Here is a 26,039-nt window from a genome sequence, read left to right as displayed (position 1 = left end):
CAATCACAATGGGCCACATACAATCTCAATGAGCCTCATACAATCACAACGGGCCTCATACAATCACAATGAGCTGCATCACATGGGCTTAACACACATCACAATGGGCCACATACAATCTCAAAGGGCCAAATACATCACAATGGGCCTCACGCCTGGGCCCCAAATACATCACAATGGGCCTCATTTCATGGGCCTCATAGGCATCACATTAGGCCTCACCATCACATGGGCTCATATACATTAAAATGGGCCCCAACACATATAACAGGTATACATCACATTGGGCCTCAAACATGGGTCTTATGTACATCGCAATGGGTCATATCCCATGGGCCCGAAAACTGATGGATGGCAAGGATAAAACATATATATCATGGTGGGTCTCGATGGGTCCACACGTGTGGCCCGCCACATGTTTTCTCTTCTGTGCAGGCATGTTGGACGTGTTGCTGACGGACGGCCTAGATGTACACATCATCAAGGTGGCCCCGTGTTCTGGATGGTCTGGATGAACACATCATTAAGGTGGCCACATGATCTGGCAAAAAGGACGGACTGTGTAGATAAAATAAATACATTACTGATATGTCAAAAAACGTTCCAAGGTCCTCTGGCCAAACCAGCCCAAGTAGACATTGTAAAAACAAGGGCAGAGAAAATCCCCACCACAACGGGAATTAGTGGCATAAACATTGCGGGAAAACGGGTCCCATATCACTGATACACCATGTCTATAGGTAATTTACAAGAGCAGAGATTATAGTTCCCTACATACAAAAACGTGTGAAAAGTGACAGATCCAATCCGTTGCTTTTTTTTGTGATAGCAAACTGTGACGGACCAAGACCGTCGCTAATCTTCTCCTATGCTAAGCGATGGACCATACCCGTCGCAAACACAGTCGTTCATTAACGACTGATTGAATCCTTCACAATCTAGCAACGGATCCGATCCGCCGTTTCATTTTTGTGACAGCAAACTGCGACAGACCATACCCGTCGATTACACCATCGTTTATTAGCGACTGATTGAATCCGTCGCAATGTAGCGACGGATCCGATCCGTCATTCCATTTTTTGTTACAGAAAACTGCGACGGATCATACCTGTCGCTAAATTTCATAATAGCGTCGTTAATTGGCGACTGATTGAATCCGTCCCAATTTAGCGACGGATCCGATCCGTAGTTTCCGTTTTACAACAGCAAACTGTGACGGACCCAGACCGTCGCTAATTTCATTTTGCGACGCATTGCATGGAGTTGAAAATCAAGGTAGTCTTTTTTTTTGTAATATATCACCAAAAAAATTAGGAATGGTTACGTGATGTTGCCCATTATTGATTTTTAAGGGCATACATGTGAAATCTACTCCAAAAATTAGCCTGATCTATCATTTGGGTGGGCCACACAAAAAAAAAAACAATTAAAAGATTCCTAATATAGGCTTACGACCCAAAAATCAGATCTATATGTATGTGATTCAAATGGCCATCAAGGGAAATAGTTTCAAGGGTGAGTATTGCCTTGTACCTTGTTTTCAATCATGTGTTGTACTTGAATCATGGATATAGCCCGAGTTTTGAGCCACATAGGATGCCGGACGCCCCTTGCATGACCAACACTAACTTCCCTTGCCAAATCTAATATCTGGTCATTGAAAGCCATTCTGAAAAAGAAACATGTAAACTACGGATGCAATTTGGGTGGATTCGAGGTCGGCGGATCTCTCTAACTGTGGGGCCCACTTTGATCCATACTTTCAATCCATTTTGAAAGACCAAATTAAGGCATGAACTAAAAAATGAAGCGGATTCAATTCTTAGGTGGACCATACCACAAAAATAGTAGTGATTGAATTCCCACCATTAAAAACTTCATGCGGGCCATCAGAATGTTTATTTGCCATCCAACCTGTTGATAAGGCAACAAAGACTTCATGAAGAGATCACATAAATATCATCTTGATATAAATAAATAAATAAATAAAACTTATATGGCCCATTACAAGTTTTTAATGATCCATTACCACACTTTCCTATATTATAATCCACCTAAGATTTGGATCTACTTGAGTTTTGGGATCATGCCTTAAAATGAGCTTTCAAAATGTATGGACGACGTGGATATATAAGACATACGTAACAGTGGGCCTCACACGGTCAGGGATCCCCTACCCACTTCCACCGGATTCATCGATGCTGCATCTTTAAATGAGGTAGTATTTTTGTAAAATTTCTTAAAGAAACTCTATGCAATGCATATCAGGTGGCGTTGCCCATGCCACCTAGTGGCGGTGTGGTGATGTGTGGGGCCCACTTTGATGTTATGTGTTGTATATCCATGCCGTCCATCAGTTTTTCTAGCTCATTTTTAGGGCATTTCTCAAAAATTAAGTAAATCCAGAGCTCAAGTAGACCACATAGTTTAGGGATTGGATACCCACGGTTAAGAACTTCATAGGGGTCACAAGTTTTGGATCAAGCTGATATTTGTGTTTTCCCTTCATCTAGGTCTATGTGACCTCATCAACAAGTTGGATGGAAAATACTATTACGACTTTTCCTATCCCCGGCCTAAGCCTGACCCATTGGTAACCTTAACTGAAAAGCAGGCACATGATAGATGGGCCAAGAGATTGTTCGGCAGTGCTTTGGATAATGTGGACCTTATTGTGAGTGCTGCATGAAAATCTCCTTAAACTTTTAGTATCTTTAGTTTAAGAATGAGAAGTAGAATCCCATAATTTCGATGAGGTCGCGCGCAATATATGTTACAAAATTGCCCTTTCGAACAGTAATCGACCGGGCCAAGCTTATAGATATTGTACCTGGTCTAAATCAAGCCCAATTAAAAAAGGGGGTTGAGTTTTAAGAGCTCAAAAGCCCAACAGTTAGGGTTGGCCTGGCCTGAATTTGGTTTAAGAGCACCTACACAACCCATTTAAGAATCCATTTCAAGTTTTGGACCTAGACCTGACCTTCATTTGAAATCCACATCAATTGCACACCAAAAGTTAGGCCTGAGGGCCAAAACATAGGCCCATATGTGATTGATGTGGGCCACACCATGGAAAACAGTTTGGAAGGTGTGCTTTCTATGTACACGGTTTTCAATCTTATATTCCAGCTGAACCAGGGATGGGACTGATTTTTGTGTCCTAGGTAAAAAAAATGAAGTTACACACCTGATTGTTGAGGTGGATTTCACATTAATGGATGCGGATTAGGTACCACCCCCGCCTGTTGTTGTGACAAGCGGAGGCTCCGGGCCACTGAAGGGCCACCCACCGTGATGTATGAATATTATCCACATTGTTTATCCATTTTTTTCATATCATTTTAGAATACTAGATAAAAAATAAGGAGATCCAAGGCTCAAGTGGGTCACACCACAGGAATCAGTTGTGCTAAGGACGCACACCATTGAAACTTTCTTAGGGTACATTTTCCATCCAACTTGTTGATATGGATGACCATATGAACCTAGGTGAATTGAAAAAAAAAAAACAAATATCATCTTGATACAAAACTTCTGTGGTCTCCAAGTATTTTTCAATGGTAGGAATTTAATGCCTAATGTGTGGTTCATTTGAGCGTTGAATCTTAACTATTTTTGGGTCATAATTTAAAATGATATGTAAAAATGGATGTAGGGTGTGGATAAAATTCATACATGACGGTGGCCCTCTGAGCCTCCTCCTGTATGAATATTATCCACACGGTCCATCCATTTGGAGAGATCATTTTAGGGCACGAGTCAAAGAACGAGGCAGATACAAAGCTGTAGTGGACCCTACTATAGAAAACAGTGGAGTGAGTGACATCCACCGTTGAAACCTTCCTAAGGTCCGCCATGATGTTTCTTTAAGATCTAACCCATTCATAAGTTAAAAAAGACATTAAAACAGGTGGGATCTACAGGACTTGGAGACTTCACTTCAGTAGCGAGTCTCGCTACTCAACCTGTCAGCGCTCAGGTTGAGTAGCCAGACTCGCTAGTGAAGTGACGTCACCATGTTACGTGGGTCCCACCATGATGTATGTGTTATATCCACACAGTACATCCATTTGGAGAGATCATTTTAGGGCACGAGTCAAAGAATGAGGCAGTTACAAATCTGTAGTGGACTCCACTACAGAAAACAGTGGAGTGAGTGACATCCACCGTTGAAACCTTCCTAAGGTCTGCCATAATGTTTATTTGAGATCCAACTCATTCATAAGTTAAAAAAGACATTAAAAAAGGGAAAAAAAATATCAGCTTGATCGAAAACTTTTGTGGCACTTAGAAGTTTTTAATGGTGGGCGTCACTCTCTCCACTGTTTTTTTGTGGTGGGGTCCATTGTAGCTTTGAATCTGAGTCATTCTTTGGCTCATGCTCTAAAATGTTCTCTCCAAATGGATGGACGGTGTGGATACCAAACATACATCATGGTGGGACCCACAGGACTCAGTGACATCACTTCAGTAGCGAGTCTCGCAACTCAACCGGTGAGTAGCTAATCCCCGTCCTCCGCTCCCCACATTTTTAACACTACGGGAGCCTGCAGCTTTCGCAGGAAGTCTCTGCGCTGGAAACCTAGGTGGGGCACACGGTGAAGTTTGTAAGAAATCTAACCCGTCCATCCATTTTTGTAAGCTCATTTTAGGACTTAAGACCAAAATTGAGCAGTATCCAAGACTCATATGGGCCCCACTAAAGGAAAATGTGGGTAGGGAAATTCCTACCGATTGAGTAGTGTCCAAGACTCAAATGGGCCTCACTAAAGGAAAATGTGGGTAGGGAAATTACTACCGTTGAAACCTCCCTGGGGTCAACAGTTATGTTTAAATGCAATCCATACTGTTCATAACGTCATTCCTGTGGGGGTGAACTGACAAAAAATTAAAAAAATAAAAAAATTAAAAAAAAAATTTACCCTGATTCAAAATTTCTGTGGCCCATGAATATTTCAACTATGGAAGTTCAATCCTCACTTTTATGGCCCACTTGGGTGTTGGATCAGGCTCATTTTTTTATCTATTGTACTAAAATGAGCTCACAAAACGGATGGATGGGCAGATTTCTCACAGACATCGCGGTGGGTACCACCTAGGTTTCCAGTGCAGGAACTTCATGCGAGAGGCTTTTGCAGGATATCCACGTCACTACAATGGGGCACAACCAAGCGACGACTCCTTTTCTCTTTGAAATAATTACTTTCCCAGCAGCATTTATTAGATACGGAGCTTTGTGCGCTATGAAATCTCCGTTGGTTAGGGCGAACTTGAATTCTAGCTCGAAGTTCCCTCATGATTGAGAAAAAAAAAAAAAAAAACAGCAAAGGTCGTCTGCAGCAAATAGGGAAACTACGCTAATGTCTTTTACTGTTGACTCCTCAATTGCAAGGGACCCGCATTAACATGTTTGTTTCTCCTATCCATGCTAACCACCTTGGCTCATGCTAAAAAAAATAGTCACATTCATGATTCAGACGGGCCTAACCAAGGAAAACAGTTGGGAGAGAGAGCTGTTGATCTTTTTACACAAGATTCAGCATAATGATTATGTGAAATCCATGAAAACAATTAGATACCACACAATTGATACATCCAGGTGGTCCATCCATTTTGCCAGATCACTTTAGGGCATGAACCCAAAAATGAAGTGGATCCAAACTCTCTGGTGAAACATATCATAGGAAACAATGGTGATTGATCATAAATGGGACTTGAAAGTTTTAGATCAAGCTATTATTTGTTTTTCACCTACATAAGCAAGTTGGATGGCAAATAAACATTAAAGAAACATTGCAGTGGTCCTTAGGAGGAAGTTGTTGTAGTAACGCTTTCAATTAATTTACCACTGTTTCCTATACTATGGTTCACCTGAGATTTGGAACGTCGTTTTTGGTCTCAGGCCATAAAATGATCTGAAAAATTAGATATAGAGTACATATATTAAGGTGCCCCAACGCTAAGGGGCATCACTGTCTTAGAAAGTTTTGGTCAAATGACCTAAAGGTTATTTGACCAAAAGATATAATCGGGTGGTACACTGTCATGTATTTTTTAAATCTACTCCAAACATGGAGTAGACATAGAAGTCGAAAGTCAACAAAATCTTGAATCAACTGGGCTACAAGTATATAGGGGAACACTGGCCCTCCAATTTTTTTCTGTTGGTCAGTGAGAGAGATTTTGGTGGTCTCTTGCCTCCTAACATAGTACATGTGAACAAACCGAGCTGGGCTAGACTGCACTATGATGTGCTTGCTACGTGACCATTAGACACGTCAAATGGCCCAAGGCCTAAAAATCAGCCCCATCTATGATTCAAGTGGACCACACAAGTAAAAAATGTGTGCGAGGCACCTACCCTCCACACCACACATAATCATGGATTGGACATCCCTCTCTCAACTTTTTTACTTTAGTGTGGCACACCTGAATCACAAGTCAACCTTAATATCATCTACTTGCCAGAACATAGAATGATCACAGTGGGCCCTAGGTTGATAGAGGACATCCAAATCCCACAGTTTTCTGACAAAATTTGGGGGCCCACAGAATTTGATCTGTTCATCCGAGTATGTGAGATCTCGTCAACAAGTTGGATAACAAATAACATTATAGTAGGCCCGCACGGTGGGGCCCACATAATTTGAGAGTCAAACTGATATTTGTATTTTCCGTTCATCCAAGCATGTGAGACCTCATCAATAAGTTGGATAACAAATAACATTACGGTGATCATGCTGACATATGTACTTTCCCTACTTCCAGATTTGAGTGACCTAATGAATAGGTCAAATGACATAAAAATATCATGGTGGACCCCACAAGTCGGGGTGCAGGCTGTCTCACATCGTGGCCCTAGGCCCCTCAGAGAAAGAGAGAGGAGGCAGGGATAGAAAAGAGAGAGGGGGGGGGGGGGGGGGGGGGGGGAGAGAGAGAGAGAGAGAGAGAGAGAGAGAGAGAGAGAGACCACGTTAGTGGTGGGCCCTTGCCACTATGGGGTCCACCACATACAATAAGGTGGGGTGTGCCCACTGTTCACGTTGGACAGTACGGGTCATGCCCCAAAACCTAATGTATGCATAGATTTGAGCCTGACCCCAAGGTTGACAGGGGATGTCCAGATCCCATAATTTTTTTACAAAATTTGTCGCCCACAGAATTTGAGAATCGGAAGCGGATTGTAGTGAGTTACTCATTACGCATTATGAGTAAATTTTGTGGGATCCACTATGGTTTATGTGTTACCCTCAGAGTACCAAGTAAATTCTGTGAGGTCCGCTGTAATTTATGTGTTTTATCCACTCCGCTCATCCATTTTACTAGATAATTTTAGGGCCTGAGCCCAAAAATGAAGCATATCAAATGTTAAAATGGATCACACCACAGGAAATAGTTGAATTGAACGCACATCTACCGTTGAAAAATTCTTGGGGGCCACAGAAGTTTTAGATCAAGCTTATATTTGTGTTTTCCCTTCATCCATGTCTGTATTATCTTATGAATAGGTTGGATGACAATTGACAAATAAACATCATTATGGGGCCTAGAAAGGCTTCAACAGTGGAGATCATTATACCACTGTTTCCAGTGGTATGATCCACTTGATCTTTGGATATGCTTCAATTTTGGGCTCAACCCCTTAAATTAGATGCAAAACGGATGGACGACGTGGATAGATCACATACATTCAAGGTGAGCCCAACTGAGTTTACTCAGTACGATAAGAGAATACTAAGTAACTCAGTATGCAATCCAATTTCTTGAGAATCAAGCTAATATATGTGTTGGGTCCTTGCTCTTACTCCAGCCGTAGACTCTCAGGAGTTTCAACACCTGGTTGAGGGTTCGAGTACCCATAGGTGGTGAAATCCTAATACGGCGTGAGTGTGTGGAAAAAAAGAAGAAGCTGATATATGTGTTTTCCGTTCATCCATTTGGGACCTCATCAACAAGTTGGATAACAAATAACATTATGGTGGGGCCCCATGGCGTGGGCCCACAGAAGTTCTGATCATGCTTTCTCTTCTTCCAGATTTGAGTGACCTAGGTCAGATGACATAAATATATATATATATATATATATATCAATGGACGCCACAAGGCGGGGTGCGCACGATCTCACATCATGGCCCACTTTGTGGGACCTTATATTTCAGAGACAGAGAGAGAGAGAGAGAGAGAGAGAGAGATCGTGTCAATGGTGGGTCCTCGCCATTATGGGGCCCACTGCATACATACACTAACAATAAGGTGGGGTGTCTCCATTCTCCATGTTGGACAGTTTGGGTCACATCCCAAAACCTGATGTATGGCGTGGATTTGAACCTGACCCCCAGGTTGGCAGGGACGTCTAGATCCCATAGTTTTCTGATGAGAATTAGGGCCCACAAAATTTGAGAATCAAGCTAATATCTGTGTTTTCCGTTCATCCAGTATGTGAGACCTCATCAACAAGTTGAATAACAAATAACATTACTATGGTGGGGGGCCCACGTGGTGGGTCCACATAAGTTCTGGATCATGCAGACATATATACTTTCCTTTCTTCCAGATCTGAGTGACCTTTTGAACAGGTCAGATGACATAAAAATATCAGTGGACCCCACAAGGTGGGGTGCACGCTGTCTCACATCGTGGCCTACTTTGTGGGCCCCCATATTTCAGAGAGAGAGAGAGAGAGGCAGGGATAGAAACGGAGAGAGAGAGAGAGAGAGAGAGAGAGAGAGAGAGATCGTGTTAGTGGTGGGCCCTCGCCACTATGGGGCCCACTGCACATACATACACTAGCAATAAGGTGGGCTGTCCCCACTGTCCACATTACACAGATGGGTCCCGCCCCAAAACCTGATGTATGGCATGGATTTGAACTCGACCCCCAGGCTGGCAAGGGGATGTCTAGATCCCACAGTTTTCTGACAAAAATTGGGGCCCACATAATTTGAGAATCAAGTTGATATATGTGTTTTTCGTTCATCTAGGTATGTGAGACCTCATCAACAAGTTCGTTAACAAATAACATTATGATGGGCCCCGCAACTTGGGCCCATAAAATAACAAACAACTTATGTGGGCCCCCACGGTGTGGGCCCACAAAAGTTCTGGATCATGCTGATATATGAACTTTCCCTTCTACCAGATTTGAGTAACCTAATGAATAGGTCAGATGACATAAAAATATCACGGTGGACCCCACATGGTGGGGTGTACGCTGTCTCACATCATGGCCCACTTTGTGGGTCCCTATATTTCAGAGAGAGAGAGAGAGAGATTGTGTCAGTGGTGAGCCCTCGCCACTCTAGGGCCCACTGCATACATACACTAACAATAAGGTGGGATGTCCACATTGAACAGTATGGGTCCCGCACCAAAACCTGATGTATGGCATAGATTTTAACCTCGACCCCCAGGTTGACAGGGGATGTCCAGATCCCACAGTTTTTTGACAAAATTTGGGGCCCACAGAATTTGAGAACCAAGTTGATATCTATGTTTTCTATTCATCCAGGTATCTGGGAACAATAACAAATAACATTATGGTGGCCCCCACGATGTGGGCCCACAGAAGTTCTTGATCATGTTGACATATGTACTTTCTCTTCTTCCAAATCTGAGTCACCTAATAAATAGGTCAGATGATATAAAAATTCATGGTGGACCCCACAAGGTGGGGTGCATGTTGTCTCTCATCATGGCCCACTTTGTGGGCCCTATATTTTAGAGAAAGAGATGGGCAAGGATTGAAACAGAGAGAGAGAGAGAGAGAGAGAGAGAGAGAGATCACGTCAGTGGTGGGGCCTCGCCACTATGGGGCCCACTGCATACATACACTAATAAATAAATTTAAGAAAGTCATCATAGAAGGAGAGCTTAAGTAAATCCAATGCCAACACCTGTACAAAGAGATGCTAGTAATGTAGAGAAAAAGAAAGAAAAACAGCTTTATATAATATATTATTCTAAACCAGAATGCAAGGGGAAGGTTACATCAAAAATAAAGGTCATTCTATTAAAAACTGACTTGAAAGCAAAAGCAAATAGAAGAAATATTGGACAGGTGGATTTAAACTGCAAAGAAAGAATGTGATAGAAGAATATCCTTCTACATGGGAAATCTCATTGTCCTGTTTGCAAACTACTCAGTATTCAATTCAAAATCAAAAGATAATGATTCATAAGAACATATATAGAGGGAATAACAGACCAACCATGCTGGCAAATGTCACAAATATGATAAAAAGGGACACATTGCTTAGATTTATATCTAGGGAAGCTCCAATAGTCGTTGGTACAACTATGAAAGGCAAAGTCCATCTGTAGCACTAGTTAGAAAAGTTAATTAAAAAAAAAAAAAAAGCAACACTAAGATTTACTTTCAAAGTTAACATGACAAGGGATAATAATTGTAAACACTCAATTGTTGGGAACATCCAAACTTGTATTGACCGATGAAAGAATGCACAAACAATATAATGTAATGGAATAATACAAACCCAACGGCTAAGCTTTGCAGTCTGTGCATAACCCAGTGTCGCTCCCACTGACCATCCGATCAATCCATACTACATTTGGAATTCGTACCTGTAATGTTCCCATCTGTATTTCTTAATTACATTCATTGAAGTGAATAAACAGAGGAGGAATGCCCTATCTGCACAAACACATGGTCTAAAGTGGTATATGTGTGGGATCATTGTCTCTAATGAGGTGGATCAATGTTGATTGTTCCCCTCCCATATATCAGGCTAGTCCACTCATGGATGGGCCAAAAAAGTATGAAAGAAACAGAGAGATTAAATGTACAACAGTGGTACACGTCATTGGTTGAAGCATTTCTTCAAACGACCAGCATGCAGATGTCGGCGGCCATGGACAGCAGCGGATATGGCTGCCTCTGCGATGGTTGCTGCCCAAATTTTGATAATCGAAAGGAGAAGTGAGAGAGACAGAGATGAAGGGAGAGAGATCGAGAGAGAGTACCTTTGATTTTCTCTTCTTTCTTCTATTTTCTTCGATTGTTGGAGAAAGATCAAAGAAGGAACAACACGTTGAAGAAAACGAGGGAAAGAGAGATCGAGAGAGAGGGAGGAGAGGGAGATTGAGAGGGGGAGGGAGAGGAAGGGAGAGAGATCGAGAGAGTATGAGGGAGAGAGATCAAGGGCAGGAGAGGGAGAGACAAGACGGCGGAGATGGAGATGGAGAGGGAGAGGGAGAGGGAGAGGGAGAGAGAGAGATAGTGAGAAGTAAAGAGAGACAGAGAGATAGGGCATTTCATTTTAAGTCGTCCGAGCATCTGACAGTTGGGGATGGCCGCCGGTAAAAATTCGTTGGATATTCTCCACTTTCTTGTAGTGAGAGGAATTCTAATGAAACCAGGCCTTGACAATGTATTGAATAGTTTCGAAGGAGAGGTAAGGGGCCAATTTTAGAAAGATATACCAGTTTCCAATCAAAACCTTAATAGATCAACAAGGAGAGATTTTTATATTTAAAATAAATAAATAAATAAATAAAAATGCCAGATTGCATTTAACCTTCCTTCTCATCGTTGACAATCATGGTTGCATTAATGGATCCTTTTTGTTAAGGTTTCAGAGTTAGCAAGAGATTGGCATATGGACTTTCTTTTTGGCCCTTGAGGATGCCTTTTATAGATCCTTCACAACAAGAGTGCACTGTTGAATCCATCTGGCAAGTGACCTGCAGAAGGAACGGTTAGAACAATGGATTAAAACTCACAACAATTGGATGGTCGAAGCCTTCAATCACCGAGATTTTTGGCAGAGTTGATCCACAAAATGGCCCACTAGATCAACAATCCTGATTAGCCCATGTTTGCCACTTGCACCATGCAATCCCTATGCATCGCACCACATACAAGCATTTTAAAGGAAAATACGACTGAACTCAGATAACTTTTGAGGGGTTAACTGTTATTTATCCATGTGTTGTGTGTGTACAGCCAAATTGGTTTTAAAAAATGGGTGGCTACATGCACGACACATGCATGCCTGTGGCTGAATGTGGTTGTGCATGCCTCTCTTATGCATGTGCGGGCACATGCATGCCTGTGAGTGAATGTGGTTGTGCATGTGCGGGCTTGTGCATGCTTGTGACTGAATGTGGTTGTGCATACATCTCTTGTGCATGTTCGGGCACATGAATGTTAGGAAGTGTTCCATAGCAAAGGAGAAAAGATCAACATTTTCTTCCCCATGCTAAGACTTGAATCCAAGGATAAAAATTGAGTAGAATCTATGACTCTAAAGGAAGACTGGAAATACTGTTAAAAACAAAGTTGATAAGGGAATACCACTTTATCTGAAGAACATTACCGAAAAGCCAATTTCATTGTGCTGGAAACGGCCAAGCCACATTGGTTGTAAAAATCAAAATAACTTATTAGATAAGATCTGAAAAGGAAATCATGCACTCACCTGTAAACATATTAAGCACTTTTTGTGTTGTGCTTGCAATTTAAAATGAAAATATTGTTCACATTCTCAAGTTCAAAGTAGTCAAGAAGAATTGTAAAAAGAAAAACCATCCAATCCACATCTACTTGCCTGAGAACATCTTTACTGTCACTGTGCATTATGGACAAAATAAACTACTCACCAGGGCAGGACATCCATAGCCCAACTACATTTGAACCATCTTCTTCTTTCAGTTTTTTGTTTTGTTTTTGTTTTTATGAAAGTTAGGAGGGGAATAACCATGTTTCCTCCACTCTTTGATCTGATAAACTGGTTAGGTTTAATAAGTTCTAGAAACCCTTAAACTATATGCGCCCTTTGTTCATGTGGAATGCCACATGCAATTTGCATTCCTACCCTTCTAATCAACAATTGAGCCCCAACATGAAAAAAAAAAGTCATATAATTATTGATAATACCAAATGGAACATGTTATGTTATACTGCCTGTCTAATTGTAAAATAAATAATTAATTAAATAAATAAATAAAGAAGAAGAAGAAGAAGAAGAAGAAAGGAAATATTTCATGACCTGTTCAAATTTATCTTTATAAAAGCAAGATTCTATCAAAGTAATTTTTTGACATTGAGAAAGACAGTGACATATATTTTAATAAAATTAAAAGAGAAGAAATTAAAACAAGAATTGCTATAGTGACTTACATGAGTAGGATTTCAAATCATTCTCCCATGCTATGTAAGATCCAGGAAGTTCAGGTGGTGTCCCATGGCCTGAAAATTAGGGCAGTCTAGGCATCTGGTGGGCCGCAAATGCTGTGTGAACCACTTTTTCAAGCTTGTGCTCTTCTAATTTTGCATTCCATTCTCTCCAAAAGTTATATTTTCAAATTCCTACACGTTACATGTGTGTATCATCATCTTAGCTTTGTCACAACTATTTGGGTTAGCTTTATGAATCATCTTTCTCCAATCATTCCTGAGATTTGAAACAAAAATTTTCAAGTTTACAGCCCCGTCTCTAATACTTCATTGTTACTTGTTAATTTCAGCTTCTATCATCATTTGCTTAAAGCTCCCTTACAAAAGAATAATAAAACCTAGAGAAATAGCAACGATGAGAAGCATATTGGCTAATAAATCAAATAGTAATGGGACAGTAATGCATACTTCTCTTGGAATCTGTGTAGCAACAACTTCCTTCTTTGAGCAGGACTCACGCATTCTTGTTTAATAGCTTAGAACTCACTTACAAAAGCAGAAGCAAGGTAGCATAATAGCACCTAGAGAAATAGCAACAATGAGAAGCAAATTGGCTAATAGATCACATAGTAATGGGACAATAAGCACATTAGCTTAAAGATCAAATAGGAATATGATAGTATAGTACCAGGCTAAAATCACTTGAACTTTAATGATTCTCTTGGAATCTGTGCAGCAACAACTTCCTTCTCTGCGCAGTACTCAAGCATTCTTATTTAACAAACTATTAAAAAATGATTTAAAAATTAAAAAAATATATATTCTTAGTACAGAATTAATATAAAGGTCTCAAGTCCAATCAGTTGAACACAAGTTGTTGAGGTCTATCCAGTGAATAACTTCCAACCTATAATGTTCAAGTCACATCCAAACTTTCCAATAGGTTGATTCTACCATAAGGATCTCCAAATGCAAAAGTCAACTCGATCTACTCATCAAGTGGGGATGCAGATTGTGTCCTACCCCGCCCATCTCTAGCTGGGAACGGGCAGGAGCTTTGAGTGGCCGCCGTGATGTGTGGGTCTTATCCACAACGTCCATCCATTTTTTTCGTAACATTTTAGGGTATACGCCCAAAAATGAGGCAAATACAAGGCTCAAGTGGATTACAACACAATCGGGATTAAACTCTTACCGTTGAAAACTTCTTGGGGGCCATAGAAGTTTTGGATGGATCTGATATTTGTGTTTTCTCTTCATACTTTATGAATATGTTGGATGGCAAATAAACATCACGGTGGGCTCTAGAAAAGTTTCAACGGCGAGAATCGTTATCACCGTTGCTTCCTATGGTGTGGTCCACTTGAGCCTTGGATTTGCCTAGAGCTGGGCAAACCTGACCCGATCCGGTGGATCCGACCAGATCTGACCAGGTCCGACCTGATTTGAGCCGAACTAACGGCCTGGATCGGCCAGGTTCGAGCAGGATCAGGTAGATCCGACCGTTAATTCGGTCAGGTTCGGTCAAAGTTAAATCGGACCGCACCGATCTGAAATCCATTTTACCCTAACCTATATATATATATATATATATATATATTAACTTATTTTATTTTTACCTTTTACCCTACCTCCCTCTCTACCTGAACGCCCGCCGTGCCGAACCCTAAATCCCCAAACCCTCTCTACCAGAACGAAGGCAGCTCGGCATGCTCGGTAGCCTCAGGCCACTCGCTCAGGTCATAAGCTTGAAAGTAATCATACCAGTCATCGTTATTGCTATGTTTGATTTCATTATTGTTGTGCTTCGCTCTTCAGAGGCTAAACATAGCCATTGATGTGGCTTGTGCTTTGGATTATCTTCATCACCATTGCCAAACGCCCCATTTTTCACTGTGATCTCAATCCAAGTAACGTTCTTCTAGACAATGACAAGATGGCCCATGTGAGTGATTTTGGCATCGCAAGGTTCCTTTCCGTGGTTGTTGATGATAACTCCACAAACAAAACCAACTCCATTGCGGTGAAGGGATCCATTGGGTATGTTGCTCCAGGTAAAAACTCCATCCTTTTTTCTTTTCGTATTCTCTTTTTTCTCTTGTTGTGGTCATGTTTCAAAAATTCTTGATAATTTCATATCGCTAGATGCGAGGATATATGAACCTTTTTTTCTTTCTTTTTTTCATACCAATCCGAACCTAGCCCATTCTGATCCGACTCGGACTCGAATCGGTTCAGGCCAGCATGGGTTAGGATCGGATCAAGTCAGATGACCCGGACTCGGTCTCGGATCGGACCGAGTTCGGGTCAGGCCCTGCAGAACTTGGACCGAGTCGAGTTGGACCCAACCAATTCGACTCGGTTCGAAGCCCAGCTCTAGATTTGCCTCATTTTTGGGCTTATACCCTAAAATGATACGAAAAAATGGATGGACGGTGTGGATATGATGACCCATACATCACAGTGGCCGCTCAAACCTCCTGCTTGTTCCCAGTTGGAGGCGGGCAGGGGTAGGATGCAATCTGCGTCCATCAGGTGGGTCACACCATGGAAAACAATGTCTAGGCATTGATAAATAGAAAAAAATACTAGTTTGGTCGACTCAATGATTGGAGGGGGCTAATTTTTGCACAAAGGGACCTCATGATGCGATGAAGCTAATGGATAGGTTATGTCTCACACACATGAAAAGTTGGAAGTTATCCACTAGGTTCAACCATAGCATGGAACATAATAAGTTATTCACAAAGTTATTCACAAGGTTGTTGGACCACAAGTTACGGGCCATGTGGATACAAAATATAACCCTTTCATCGTTTAAAAAAATAAAAAATAAAAAAATCCAATCTACACCATAGAAAACAATATTCCGCCATTCATAAATAGCAAAATATGTGGGTGGATGTGACTGATTTTTAGGTGATCCTCATGATGTGGCCAACCTATTGTATGGGTTGGACATTGAGGTTGGAAGACAGGTAGCCTTCTCATTTCCTCTTCATTGCATCACCTAACAAATATTGTCATGCAACAATGTCTCCAAGGTTATACACCTTTCTTTATGCATTGTTCGCTGGTCAAAACACCCTGTAGTTATAACCTCATCTGTCGTTTCTATCTTATATTGTTGAATGTTAGTTCGTATGAAGCTGTCAATTAGACCCCATATAACAATCTTTCCCTACAAGGTCATCCTCTAAAATATACATGATGCAGGCCAGCATTCAAGTATACAAGCTCAGTCTAGAAAATACAGTTAGTTGTCAAAAAGAGAAAAAGCAAAAATGTTGACCAGGATTCTAACCTTCCAATTAACCATAACAGCACTGCGAACAAGTATAAGATGGGCTCCACAATTCCCCTTCAACTCCCATTAAATAAGCTATCAATGCCATGACCTATTTGGACAAATTTTTGTTAGTTTTTCTTTATATAATTCTATTCAAATACTACTATATAGTCATCAAAGCTCCTCCTAAAGAAGTTGGGCATGTCAACTAGCTGCTCTATTGAAAACATAATGGAGCTAGGCATTCTATATCGAAATACAAATACTATAATACCTTAGGGTCTATTTCTGGAGAGGATCTTACAAAATCGAGATTAAGCATAATTCTAATTTTGGTAGGCTCCAGGATCCATACGAGCAAAATTCGATGTGGAGGGCATGAGCCTGCCATAACTAGGATCACACTTAATCCCAATTATGTGGGATTCCCTACCCAAACAGACCCTTAGCTACAGTTTGTAGTAAATCCCAACTTGGTTTTGGAGTGTCGCTCCTAGTTGCCAAAATGTTATGACTTGGATTTCACCAAGACTAACAGGAGATCGGCAAGCAACTTGGTTCATTCCACAACAAAACCAACTAAAGAAGAGGGGCACAAAAATGTAAACCTTTTTTCTAATGATTTTTATTCAGACAATGTTAAATAAGAAAAGACCATACAAGCAACGCTAGTCGAGCTACGAAACTAAGAAGAGAAAGTGACCTGTGCAATCTTGCCAAGCATCTGCCAGTATCCCATTTGGTTTGTTATTATACAAAGAAAGCATCAACTGTAGCCCAACCTGGAAAAATGAAGAAAACAACTAACAGGGGATATATCATTATAAAGAATACAGGGGTAAAGAAAGGCTAAAAATCAAGCATGTAAGAAGTTGCAACCTACAAGCGGATAATCTTGGAAAGTTCCAGCCCATAAAATTGAGGGCTGGTTCATGGTAACGTATTGTCCCCCATGCTACTCGAGTAAGGCATTGGTAGCATGAAAACTGCCCACCATCAAGATCACCAAAAGAAAGTGAAAAAAAGGCGAGGAAAAAAAAAGAAAGAAAAGAGAATACCAAAAAAGGAAAAAAAAAAAAAAACAAAAAGAAAAAATCAAAAAAAAAAAAGAAAAAAAAAGAGTGAATAGAAAAAGAGTGCAAAAAAAGAGAGTCAACAAAAAAAAGAAAGAAAGCAGAAAAAATAAAAAGTGAAAACAAAAAGAGAGTGGGGAAAAAGAATTTAGGAAAAGAGAAGAGAATTAGGAATCCTTAAATAAATATAAATAAGTAAATATTTACACATATACACAGCTAAATACATTAATATGTATAAATAAATATAGAAAAATATATATGTATACATTAATATAAACAAATAGGTAAATACAAATACATAAACAAGCACAAAAAGAAATAGATATAAATAAAACTATATCAATATATATAACTCAATATGTAAAAATATAAATAAAGAAATATATTAATACATATAAATATGTATATACATAAACAAATTAATATAAACATATAAATTAATAAATACATTATAAAAAAACAAATAAAGAGAAATGAATACATATCAATATACAAAGAAAGAATTAATAATATATATATATATATATATATATATATATAGACACACACACACATATATACATTTATAAATAAATAATTAAATTCATATAAATAAAAAATCAATCAACACATAAATAAATACAATTTAATCAACAAATACATAAATACCTAAATAAATCCATATATAGATAAATGCACATAAATACATGCATAATACCAATAAATACGTGAACAAATAAATAAGCCAATACATATAAATATAAATAAACAAATACATAAATAAATGCAGATTTATTATAAATAATCATAGATAACAATAATTATATACATATAAATAAATACAAAAAAAATACATAAATACCTAAATAAATCCATATATAAATAAATGCACATAAATACATGCATACAAATAATACACACCAATACATAAGTGAAGAAATAAATAAGCCAATACATATAAATATAAATAAACAAATACATAAATAAATGCAGATTAATTATAAATAAACATGGATAACAATAATTATATGCATTTAAATAAATACAAAAAAACACAAGTAATATATAAATAAATAAAATTAGCAAATACATATAAATCAATAAATAAATACATAAATATAATGCATAAACAAATACATATAAATATATAAGCTTATACAAATATATATATATATATATATATATATATATATATATATATATATATATATATATCACTAAATACATAAATAATGAAATACTTAAGTACATTAACAAATACAAAAGCAAATACATATAAATAAATAAATATATAAGTAACTACATGTAAATAAATAAACAGAAATAAATATATACATAATAAATACGTTTAAAGAAATATATATATAAATACATAAATAAGTCTGTGCATAAATCCGTACATAAATAAAAAGAGTGTGGAAAGAAAAGGGGAGAGTGGGTAAAAAACAAAGTGCAAAAGAAAAGAGAGAGAGAGAGATTCAGTAAAAAAAAAAAAAAAAATTAAGAGTAGAGAAAAAAAGAGTGGAAAAAATGGAGTAGAAAAAAAAAAAAAAAAGAAAGAAAAAGAAGAGAAGGTGAAAAAAAAAAAAAGGGAGTGGAAAAAAAGAGTGAAAAAAGAGATTCTGGAAGAGAGAGAGAGACAAAAAGAGGAGAGTTTAAAGAAAAGAGGGAGTGTGAAAAAGAGAATTGGAGAAAAGAAAAAGTTGAAGAAAAAAGAGTGAAAAAAAGAGTGGAAAAAAATGTGGAAAAAAGTGGGAGTGGAAGAAAAAAGACAGTGGAAAATATTAAAAAAAACAAAGAGTGGAAAAAAAGTGAGTCCAATAATAAAAAAAAACTGAGTGAGGAATGAAAACAAAAGGATGGAGAGTAAAAAAGAGCAAATGGAAAAAAGCAGAGTGAAAAAAGAACGTGGAAAAAAAAGAGAGAGTAAAGAAAAGAGTGCGAAAAAAGAGAGTGAAAAAGAAAAAGGAAAGAGTGGTTAAAGAGAGGGACATTGGAAAAAAAGAGTGTAAAAGAGTGAGTGAGGAATGAAAACAAAAGGATGGAGAGGAAAAAAAGAGCAAATGGAAAAAAGCAGAGTGAAAAAAGAACGTGGAAAAAAAAAAGAGAGTGAAGAAAAGAGTGCGAAAAAAGAGAGTGAAAAAGAAAAAGGTAAGAGTGGTTAAAGAGAGAGACAGTGGAAAAAAATGAGTTTAAAAATAAAATAAAATAAAAAAAGAGTTATAAGAATAGTTGTAGAAAACTAGCCAGTGTTGCCTAAAGTCTTGAAGTTAAAAGCCGACAAGCCAAATAGTATTGAAATTTAGTATGTCTTATCTCGAATGAGCTTTCAAGTGGATAGTGGTATTGAGTTGTCCATGAAAAGCAAGAAGTTTGAGGCATTTCTTGAATTCTCCTACACTAGCTGTTTGAACAAACTCCTATGAGTTGCATTCTCAATTTGTATAAGATATTATGTCAAACAAGTTAACCGGAATACAAATAATGGAGTTGCCATGTGCATTTGAGTGGTCACGAACAATGTTACCAGAAGGTTGACTATGAAGAACTGAGGGAAACCCAAAGCTACGTCATTCAAAGTGGAAAAAAAAAAAAAAAAGAATCCAAAAAAAGAATATGAAGAAGAAGAAGAAGAGGAAATTAGTGATTACCCTACATCTCTTGCACGCAAATGGGGAACTACAATTTTACCTTTCCAGCATAAAAATCATACTATTACAGAACCCCATCAAGCAACGCGGACCAACTCTCCAACTTAAGATTTTGACATGAAGAAATTGTATCAAAAATTGGTTGTAGTTGATCTGTAAAAGTAGTGTATTATATAAAGGAACCTTCTTATGTTATTATTACTATTATAACAAATCTTTTGACCTTTCTTTGGCATGGTTCTTGCTACTTTCTAGAATTACCTAAAGTCAATTTCCCACTTGGAACTAAATTGACAGGGGGCTTTTAGAAAATTGTAATGGTCGCAATGGAGGTGTTGAGGTTGAAAATGCCTGGAAAGGGACAACAAACCAAACTCGAGCAAGGAAATGGAAGAGGCTCCTGTGTTGGTGCCATCAGACAAGTGTAATTTGCGCAAAAGTTTAGGTTGGGATAGTGTCTTCTTCACAAGTGAAGGTATGCTTCTATGAATACACGTGCATAAGAGAAATGTACATTTTTTTACTTTAATAAGTTAACTTCCCCATTATAAAAAGAAAAAAGAAAAAAGAAAAAAAGTTGACTTTCCCATTTCGACATTCCTTGCAAATTTCACATTACAGTCATTTTTAATGTCTTTAATGTTATCCTGATGAATTGGAAGTTGCAAGTAAAACATTCAAGAAGTCCTCGACACATGCATTACCTGGAATTCAAGAAGATCTTAGGAAATCAGCTGAGTCAACCTCTGCGTTATGCAGCGATGCTTCAGCACTTGAAAGCCTTGAAATTGAATTGTTTAGGATATACGAGCCACCGTTATGAGTGAGGCAATGCTTCCAAAGTGGCATCTTCTAGCAGCAAAGCTTGACAAGGGGAAGTGGATATACCATGTACTGGTTGTGAATCTCTTTCTTCTTCTTCTTTTCTGCCGCTCCTCCTTTTTTGGTGATGAGTTTCAGCATTGTTAACTAAAATGTGAGCTTGTGTTTAATGTTGATCTGCATTACTTGATCTCCATGTGGGTGTCGACACAGCATGGGATTGGGTATTGTGGATCCTTTGAATCTAAAATTCTCAGGATATGGTTATGTAAGAACTGGCTACAACTGCTAAGCATAATCATCTAAAAACTGTTTCCTTAACAGTTTCACAAGTTGGGTTTTCAGTCCAGGTGGTACAGTTTGCTATATTTGCTAAAGAGAAATACTTTGATACTCTGGCAGTGTGATGGATGAAAATTGTCCGATGATCTTATTTCAAAATACAATGTCTATGAATTAGAGGTTAGGACTGTTCAATGAACCAGACTTTAATACTTAAACTTAATTACAATAGGTTCCACAATTTAGCCAGTTTAGTTTGGATTAATGTACTCGACGTGTACCCTTTCTAAGTGCCCATGTATCAAGTGTTATATGCAGCTGGAGTATCAAATAACTCCCCTATGCTTAAATAGCTGATGGATCTGGAGTTCAAAAACCATGGTCGATATGAACTTCAAGTCTTGTGGAAGGAGATCCTTTATCCCTTTCTTAAAGGAATAGGATAACCATTTTGTTCAAAGAGAAAAAGAAAATATATTAGAACACAAGGGGAAAACCCCCACCAAAACACTGGACGAAATAAAGCACAATGGCACTTCATGACTGGAATAGCTCTATAACGGGCATTATGGGTTCAATACAATTTATTTATTTCAAATCAGCCGTAACGGCCATTATGGCTTGTATCGGTGTACGGTTACCATTGATGAATACCTTGTTCACGTCCCACCAGAAAGCAGGGCTAATTTTCCCTTATAAACTTAGTAAGGAGTCCTGTCTTGTCCACTTTCGATTTAGCAAGTCGGCCTCTTCATTGGCTTCTCTCAGGACATGCATAGAAAAGATTACACAACCCCTACAACTATCTCTAATCTCTTATATCATACCAGCAATCTTCCTTGGGTAGTCCCCTTCGACAGTAGCAGGAAGTTTTTAGCCACCACAATCTTAACCATTTTGAGTAATGCCTCGGCCTCAGCCTTTTTAGAGTCCACCAACCCCAAACAGCTAGAGAATCTAGCTAGAAACATCCCCCAACTATCACCAACCAGCCTACCTTTAGCCAGGAGACCAGGGCTCCCCAAGGAACTTTGATCAAAATTCAACCTCATATGTGACTCAGGTACTCAACTTTTTTGAAGGATCCAAGTGTCGTGGTTTCATTTTTATTTTAGTTTTTACTATATACAAATATCACTGTTGTTTAAAATCATATTTTCAGACTGTTAAATTTTATCTAATGGGAACTACTTGCCATAGGCACCATTCTTCCTTCATTTTAGTTGTGAGTATTGGTATATATTGTAAAGTATTCTGAGTCTTATGATGGTTAGCATTTTACAGTGTCTCAGGCGGAGCATTCTTCTCGAAATAGGGTAAGTTAATTCATGGCTGCAGTCCATCCCTGCTGTATGTTTCATCTTAGAGCATGTGGTAAATCAGTACATTTTGAAATTTCAGATGAAGCCCGTCAGCAACCCTTTGAGCTCTTCCAAGAGTCATGGTCTTAGTAAGCAAATGCTAGAAAACTCAAAGAAGGTTCTTGTTCGTCCACGAGCAGTAAGAATTTTTATCCATGTAGCTCTCTAAGTTTTGGCATTTGGTTAAACTGAAACTGGTTTGATTTATTGATTGAATGAAGGGTGCCACTAGAAGTGGAGACTGGAACTCTTCTTTAAAGCCACCGAAGATTTTACCAAGGGTGAACCCTCCCTCAACAGCAGAACCAACCAAGAAAACTTTGGCTTCTTCTGAGTGTATCAAAATAAAAAATAATACTGCGAAGGCTTCAGGTAAGAGTTTTTGCATTTTGTCTGTAAAGAACTAAGAATGAAGACTAATGTTTTCCATCTGCTTAATTGTTTTAGTAAATGAAGTACTCTTGAATCCATATTGAGACACTTTTGTACAACATTTTTTTGGAGAAATGGCCTGGGTCACCTGGTCATCTAAACTGGATCATAGTTCTCGGTGACTTGACTTGAAACTAGGTCGAGTCATCTTGAATTGGCCAAAAATCAACCTGAGTCACCATAAAACTCACTAGCTAGCTTGACTCAGTTTAGACTCGGGATGACTTGTCGAGTTGGCTCGCCCACTCGGTCGAGTCAATATGACTCGGCATGACTTGAACTGAGTCACTCGCTGGGTTTGATTTGTTTTTAAATCAGGCTAGTTTATTCATCATTAAGGAGTAAGGACCTACCCATATGTTGAATGTGGATGCTTGGTTATTTATTCTACTAGTTCTTGTGTAACTTTTGGTTAAATTTGACTGTTGCAGGAAGTGGAAGCAACTGGAAGTGTGTTGCACTTTGCCAGAAACTTGTTTCTGGTGCTACACCCACTGTGACTCCCAGTTCTATACCTTCACCAAAATCTTCTTCTTCAGGTTCTTCACTCCCATCAACTCCCTCCTCGCAAAACAGATCAGGCAGCACTAAGACCTTGAGAAATAGAGCTGATTCTAGAAATGCCAATCCATCTTCTACCACTTCGATTATGAAAACCCCTCTTTGGATCTCCAGAAATAAAACCGAGTCCAGAAATTCTAATTTGAAGGCATATTTAATGTCTACTTCCAAGTTCTACTTGTATAACTTTTATGGAGGACAAGGTTCCAACCAAAAGAGCTCCGGTAGCAATAGCAGAGTTAAGCTCAAATTCAATATTTATAAACAAGAAAAACCACATTATCCTATGTTCAACATCATCAGAACATCAGATTCTAAAATATGCCATTAGTAACTAATATGGTAAGCAGTAAATGATTTCACATCCATTATATAAATATGGATTTCTAAAATGAGATTCTAAAATGAGTCCAAATATGGATTTCTAATACAGACTATTTGTTGTCAGCAACGTTGAGGGAGCACAGAGTTAAGCTCAAATTCAATATTTATAAACAAGAAAAAGCACATTATCCTATGTTTAACATCATCAGAATATCAGATTCTAAAATATGCCACCAGTAACTAATATGGTAAGCAGTAAATGATTTCACATCCATTATGCAAATATGGATTTCTAAAATGAGATTCTAAAATGAGTCCAAATATGGATTTCTAATACAGACTATTTGTTGTCAGCAACGTTGAGGGAGCACAGGATGCAAGATGACCCCACAATCATTCCCAAGCACCAAAATCCAGGACTGTCCAATACAAGAAATTAATGACATACCTGGATCATCCGCTTTATAAAATAATGACTTCCATCAAAGAGAAGAAGTTTCCTGATCTACCGCACATATTGTGGTAAAACAGAATCTAAACTATGGCAGTCCAAAAATATCTAGCAGAAGCAACTTTCAAACAGTGATAATAATTATAAACTCACTTCAAAAAAAATTAGGAAGCCTGAAGTCGATAAAGCATTAGAACTCATTTAGCCTTTGGAGTAAAGGAAATAAATGATGAAACAGAAAAAACAGAAAGTCCAGAGATGACTTTCTGTTATAAGCTTTCTTGCAGAAAGTCTTGAGATCCTCCTCAAAATCATTAATAACTGTCCAATACAAGAAATTAATGACATGACTGGATCATAGAAAATGGTGTAAAATAATGACTTCCATCGGAGAGAAGAAGTTTCCTGATCTAACGCACATATTGTGCTAAACAAGCATCTAAACTATGGCAGTCCAAAAATATCTAGCAGAAGTAGCTTTCAAACAGTGATAATAATTACGAACTTACTTCAAAAAAAATTAGGAAGCCTGAAGTTGATATAAAGCATTAGAACTCATTTAGCCTTTGAAGTAAAGGAAATAAATGATGAAATAGAAAAACAGAAAGTCCCGAGATGACTTTCTGTTATAAGGCTTCTTGCAGAAAGTCTCGAGATCCTCCTCAAAATCATTAATGATTTCGAAGTTTTTTACTATTTGAAGCGTTTGGATAACTAAAGATAATCACAAAATATGAGTGCTTTAGAAAATCGGATAAGGATCGAACCACGTTAATCGTTTGGATTGCTTAAAATCAAACCCAATTATATCAATAGGGTTGGATCAGTGAATATGGAGCCAATCATAATTAAAAAAGTATGAATCACTTCGAAAGGACATGGTATGGATGACTAATGATGCACTAAGACTCCAAAGAAAAATCACAACTCAATAATAAGCGATTAACAAATTGATAATTAAGAAAAGAAATACCTAAAGGAGTTTGGATTAGAATGTAAGGGATCAAATTGGCCAAATCAAACAAAGATTTGGATTACTACACAGTCAACAATCCTAAAAGACCACATTCAACCATGAAAAAAATCGTTAAACAAGGCAACTATGGATGACCCATGAACCAAGTCATCCAAATAGGAAAAGTAACAATTCTAAAGTAAGCAACTGACAAATTGATAGTCAATTATTCCAAAACATATGACATTCGAGGCCACACTATGCTATGGTTATACTCCATCCCTAACAAATTTTGATGCATATGGCATCCACCAAGGGCCATAAGATGTTAACAAATTAGATTACTAGCCATCAAACTTCAATTATTAACTGACCAGTCAGTCACATTGCAGTTTATATCACTAAAAAAGGCCCAATCATACAAGAGGTTTACACTACTAAGGTTTAATTATATAAACAGTTAGGATGATTAACAATTGACCCATATTACTAATTTCCTTTGAACAATATTCTAATCCCCTTTATCATTTTCTTCATCTCTTATTATTATTATTATTTTTCTATTTAAACTTTGTTTTTTTTTTTTTTTCCGTTGTTTTTAAGATAAATCCAATGAATTCTTTTCAAATTTTGGGCATCTAGCATTTTCTTCCTTGTTTTGACATTTTAGGACAATTCTTGGAGTAAGCAATATTTATATAAGGTAACATTGTTGAGGGTC

General features: G+C 38.2%; 1 long non-coding RNA gene across 1 annotated transcript; it reads right to left on the bottom strand.

Moving 5' to 3' along the window:
- Positions 1 to 9,428: 9,428 nt before the first annotated feature.
- Positions 9,429 to 17,413, bottom strand: LOC131248724 (uncharacterized). Its single transcript, XR_009172374.1, has 6 exons — positions 17,308 to 17,413; positions 17,128 to 17,206; positions 16,440 to 16,533; positions 13,604 to 13,716; positions 13,139 to 13,327; positions 9,429 to 9,893 (listed from the first exon to the last, which is right to left on the bottom strand). It is a non-coding gene; the product is annotated as an uncharacterized LOC131248724 (long non-coding RNA).
- Between the last annotated feature and the right edge of the window lie 8,626 nt (positions 17,414 to 26,039).

Source organism: Magnolia sinica, chromosome 6 (genome assembly GCF_029962835.1).
Source record: "Magnolia sinica isolate HGM2019 chromosome 6, MsV1, whole genome shotgun sequence".
In the NCBI taxonomy this organism is placed as follows: domain Eukaryota; kingdom Viridiplantae; phylum Streptophyta; class Magnoliopsida; order Magnoliales; family Magnoliaceae; genus Magnolia; species Magnolia sinica.
This window is presented reverse-complemented; position numbering and strand designations above follow the sequence as displayed.